Genomic DNA, 5,713 nt, shown 5'->3' on the forward strand with positions numbered 1-5,713 from the left:
ATAATGATTATAAAATGTTAGCATGATGGAGCAGGCAAGTTATAGATCAAAACAACAAATCTTTCATTTTTAACGTATATATATATAATTCAGTTATGTATTCCTTTTTTTTGTGGCTTTAGTTTCGTTTATTTTGACCCATATAATAACTTTTGAATACTGTATAAGCATATCCAATAACTATCATTAAAGTGAATTCTAAAAGGAGACTATCAGTGGACAATTATTTCAGCCGAAATCATATAACAGTTTGCAACCGGATTCCTTTTCGCTCATTCAATACAAAAGCAGTTCTACCAAGGAAGGTTCTACACACTCGAATTATAAATCAATCATCATTGAAGAGGGTAAGCTACCATACATCCACCAAACCAACACCGCGTCACGCCATGCAAAAAATATCACACCATCCCTTCGAGCCGGATTTGAACCAGCGACCTATGGATTACTATTAGCGCGTTTCACATCTACAGTCCACCGCTCTACCAACTGAGCTATCGAAGTGTTGTAAACGAGGGTGCCCAAAGGGCAATAAAAACCAACGTTCCCCTGCCTGGCTCAGTTTCATCGACTGCGACGACGTGAAAACGTGCGCGTTTCATCGACTTTTTCCCCTTCTTCGGCGAATAGCAGATGAGGCAATAGCTGCCTGCCTGATGCTTCAGTTTGATGCGGTTGTGGTGGTCGTGTGTTGTATTCAATGTCGTACCTTGGTGTTGCTACCCTCAACTTATTCTTGGTTGGGAGGACGAAAACGACGGAGTTGAACGCGCATTCAAATTGATTTTATAATGCCACGTGCTTTTTGTTTGGATGGTTAGCGTGATGCCAACAAACTGGAAGGCGTAACTGATTTGATATTGCGCATCTTTTACATTGTTATCGGGTTTACAGTGAAATAGTCATAGACATGTTACGATAAAAGGATTGAGATAAGCATGTGTTTCTGAAGTATCCGTCTTATGTTTCAGCAAAAACCACGTGTATGTACGTAGTGAAGGTGTCCAAAAAATATCCACCATCCTTCGAGCCGGATTTGAACCAGCGACCTATGGATTACTATTTACTACTTACTCAGAGCTGGAGTAATTTGCAACTACAGTCCACCGCTCTACCAACTGAGCTATCGAAGGTGATACAAAGTGGCGCTCTCAGAGGGTATGTGCTGACACAAAATGTGACACTAGTGATGTGTTATGAATCCTACGTTTCATGCATATTTGGAATTTCTTTAAACATGTTTTGCATAAACATGTTTAATGACTATATTTTGATAGCTTTCATAAATTGTTGAAATAGTATACCGATGGACAATAAAAAGCGAGTATAAGAGCATCACATGTACAGATAATTATTACCAAATTTTGATATACTCTGTCAATCATGAGGGGTTCTGCACAAATTACGTCACGCTTCAAGATTTGGAGGCTGTCAAGCCAAGCGTGACAAGCCTTAAAAAAATTTCGAAGGACTCATACAAAAAACGTGACAAAGGGGAGGGAGAGGGACAAAAAGTAGAAATTTAGCGTTACATTATTTGTGCACCATCCCTGATTGTTTTTAAAGATGTTTTGCTTGTAAGTGTTTTGAATCATATCAATTTGTCATAAACTGTATGTTCAACAAAGTTTGACGGTCTGGAAGCTCGATTTTTCAATCATCTTATGAACTTTAATTAGCTAATTCTTAAAATGTTTTTGGAAACTCTTGGTGAGCGATTTATTTTAGGTATTTATGAGCTCTTACTGAAGAGTTAGAGAAACTTTATGCATAAATATAGATGTCAGTTTCAACAGAAGTTAAGAAAAATTTTGGCGTTGTCGTTGTAGGAACTTTATAAAGGAATTATAAAAGCGATTTATAGAAGAATTCTTATTCTAAGTTTCGTAAAAATTCTCCTTTTCAGTAAGAAATTCGTCTCAATTCTTACAGATGTTACAGAAAATCGCGTAAAAATACAGTTAGAAATTACAGTGACCCCACGCAGTTGAATCACCCACAATTTATGAATCAGCTGACTTCAAAAGACAAAATTATTATCAAAGTTGTCACAAAACATCACCGAATTATTTTTACTGATAAGAAACTATGTGTAAAAATAATTCTGTGATGTTTTGTGACAAGTTTGATAATGATTTTGTCTTTTGAAGTCAGCTGATTCATAAATTGTGGGTGATTCAACTGCGTGGGGTCACTGTATATCCATACTTGGGACGCTGCTTACTATTTAAGAAGCAGAAATTGGTTGAATTCTAGAGAAATATCAGAAAAAAATAATTCATAATTCGATAACAACTCAAAATTCATAGTTAAATCTTCCAGACAGATATGCCTTATCAATTTGGCATGCATTTTTTTTTCTTCCAAGAAAACGTAAATAATCTTGCGATAGACTTAAGACTATCAATTGTAGTAATAGAAACTCAATGAACAACTTTAGACTTTCGGCAGCAAATATCTGCAGTATTTCCATTATTGATTAATTCAATTTTCTTAACAAATATGTATGTATCGTCCCAGGAAAATTTGAAAAAACGTTTCACGAGGTGCTGCAACGGATTTTTATTAAAAAAAATCACGACATCAAAATATTAATTCATTTCATTCGCTAAAAAAATATTCCATCTTCTTTTAATTCTTATACTAATAAATTACCATTAGCATTAAGCATTTCGCATACAGACCTACACCATTGTATGAAGGTTGCCTCCTTCCCGTCCGTTACCAAAATCAGAAATTTATGAGTAACCTCTAACTCTTAGGCAAAATTGACGCATCTCCAATAGTCGAGAGCTGTCCTGGCCACGTCGTTGCAAAGCTGGGGAATGGGAAAGGATGATTGAATGAACACATACTTAAGAAAGACGACCTCTCATAGGTGTTACAGGATGTCGTGGAATTCGAAATTGTGACATGATTCAGCAACAATCATCAACACTTGTCCAAATTTCAATTAGGGAGATTTACGGCTTCGGGCGCCATTCGGTATAGTGGTAAACTGTATTCAATCATCTGTATCTTAAGATCCTTATTAGCTAGAAGGTTGATGTCTTCGGCAAAGCTATTCAGTATGTCAAGGACTATCTGGCGGTGAAGAGTCTGATAGATTTTTTTTCAGCTTGGTGGCGCTAGTGACAAATTTTCTTCAATTGTCTGTATCTCAAGATCCTTAACAGCTAGAAGGTTGATGTCATCGGCAAAGTATTCAACAGATCAAGGCTATCTGGCAGTGAACAGTCTGATTGGAAATTCATCCGCTTGGTGGCACTAGTAAAAATAAATCTTCAATCTTCTCTACCTCAAGAGCCTTATCAGAAAGCTGGTGTCTTCGGCAAAGTTATTCATCAGAATGAAGGCTATCTGGTGGTAGAGGGCCTGAATGAGAATTTATCCACTAGGTGGCGTTAGTGACAAATTTTCTTCAATTGTCTGTAACTTAACATGCTTATCAGCTAGAAGGTTGGTGCCTCGGCAATGCTGTTCGGTATATGAAGGGCTATCTAGCGGTGATTCAAAATTCTTGAGATACAGGAAATTCAATAAACTTGCTGAAATTTTTAGCGAAATTTTGCTGAATTCAGCGAACAAAAATGGAAGTTTCCATGGTACCGGTTGGACTCGATTATCCGGAGTATCGCTTTTTGTTCACTCCGGATAATCAAATACTTCGATAATCGAATCACTAAAAGAAACAATAAAATCTGCGATGAAAGAATTTAAATATTACAGTTGACTCTCCACATCTCGACAGCTCTCCCTATGTCGATGATTTCTTCAGCCCCTTCATTCTGCATACAATTTCCCCCTCCATATCTAGATGGAATAAATGCTGAACATCTCTTCCGAAGACACCAACCTTCTAGCTTTCAAGGTTCTTAAGATACAGGTAATTTGAGAAAATTTGGTACTAACGCCACCTAGTGGATACCTTCTCATTCAGGCCCTATACCTTCAGATAGCCTTCAATCTGATGAATAATTTTGCCGAAGCTTATCTCGATATCTCCATATCTCGATGTGATTTTCATTCCCGATTTTTTCTCCATGTGTCGATATGCCCATTATCTGGATACTAAACCAAAGTTTCGTGAATCTGAATAATGTAGGATGACGCAATGACGTGTGGGTTTTCAATCTAAGTCGCGATCTCTCCCTATCTCGATGGTCCATTCGATATCGAGATGTGGAGAGGCTGTATCTTTTTTCGTTGTTTTATTATGACGCAGTGGACTAGCCAGTAATTATTTCTAAAATCATTAGGGGTCTTGAGACCTTATTATCTTGAATTTATGCATAAAAACAGAAAAACCACAAAAACAGAAAACATACACCGGATAATCGAGTAAAGAATTCCGGATGATCGAGTCACCGGATAATCGAGTCTCCGGATAATCGAGTGCAACCTGTATACAGCAAAAATAAAAATAGCAAAATATTGCTGATCTCAACCAAACATTTTCCACAAATTTTACCAGTTGAACAAAGATGAAGCAAGTTACAACCTGTATCTCAAGAATTCCGAAGCACCGTCAGATAGCACTTCATATGCTGAACAGCCTTGCACCAACCTTTTAGCTGATAAGATACAGACAATTGCCAGAAAATTGTCACTAGCGTAACCTAGCGAAATAAACTGTTATTCAGACTCTTCACCGCCAGATAGCCCAAAATCTGCTTAATATCTTTGTCGAAGACACCAACCTTCTAGCTGTTAAGAACCTTGAAGTATAGAAGATTGAAGATTTATTTTTAATTAGCACTACCTAGCGGATATAGTCTAAATCAAACTCTTCTTCCGAAGACACCAACCTTCTAGCTTGGAAGGTTTTTAAGATACAGGCAATTTGAGAAAATTTAACTACTATCGCCACCTTTTCATTCCCTTTAGTCCCAGATATCCTTCAATCTGGTGAATAACTTTACCGAAGACACCAACCTTCTAGCTGATAAGGTAGAGGTAGAGAAGATCGAAGATGCGTTTTTACTAGCGCTAACAAGTGGATGAATTTCCAATCAGACTCTTCACTGCCAGATAGCCCTTGATCTGCTGAATAGCTTTGTCGAAGACACCAACCTTCTAGCTTTTAAGGATTTCGAGATACAGACAATTGAAGAAATTTGTCACTAGTGCCACCAAGCTGAAAAAAAAATCAATCAGACTCTTCACTGCCAGATAGCCCTCGATCAGCTGAACAACTTTGCCGAAGAAACCAACTTCTAGCAATAAGAATCTTAAGATACAGATGATTGAATAAATTTTGCCACTGGTGCCATCTAGCGGATGAATCCTCAATCAGATTTTTCCTCGCCAGATAGTATTTGATCTGCTGAATAACTTTGTCGAAGACACCAACCTTGTAGCTCATTTGGATGTTGAGATGTTCGTTTGAAACCAATTTTGCACCCCTCCTGTCCACGCTTTTCTATTACCAAGAAAAGGGGGAGGGGGAGGGGGGATGTCTCACTCAAGGTACAACTAACCGCATTTACTTTAAAATTTAAATCAAATTCATTGATTAACTATAGTCTCCGAATTTTTGATCATTTGAAAAATTCAAGGTCCGTCTCGGGCTTTTAAGGGTTTATCATAGAAATGTCGGTAAAAATCTGCTTTGCTGCTAAAACAACTGTCAACGGCTAATGAGTACACACACATTAGGGTTACACTGCGGAACACGTTTTGTCTGAAGCACTAAAATACCGCTATTTACTTA

At 37.6% G+C, this 5,713-nt stretch overlaps 2 non-coding genes across 2 annotated transcripts; both read right to left on the bottom strand.

Annotated features, from left to right (window-relative positions):
* Positions 1-410: 410 nt before the first annotated feature.
* On the bottom strand, positions 411-504 carry Trnay-gua. The gene is made up of 2 exons: positions 468-504; positions 411-446 (listed from the first exon to the last, which is right to left on the bottom strand). It is a non-coding gene; the product is annotated as a tRNA-Tyr (tRNA).
* Positions 505-1,021: 517 nt separating this feature from the next.
* Positions 1,022-1,133, bottom strand: Trnay-gua. Its single transcript has 2 exons — positions 1,097-1,133; positions 1,022-1,057 (listed from the first exon to the last, which is right to left on the bottom strand). It is a non-coding gene; the product is annotated as a tRNA-Tyr (tRNA).
* Positions 1,134-5,713: the final 4,580 nt, after the last annotated feature.

Source organism: Aedes aegypti, unplaced genomic scaffold (genome assembly GCF_002204515.2).
Source record: "Aedes aegypti strain LVP_AGWG unplaced genomic scaffold, AaegL5.0 Primary Assembly AGWG_AaegL5_hic_scaff_1036_PBJ_arrow, whole genome shotgun sequence".
Lineage (NCBI taxonomy): Eukaryota > Metazoa > Arthropoda > Insecta > Diptera > Culicidae > Aedes > Aedes aegypti.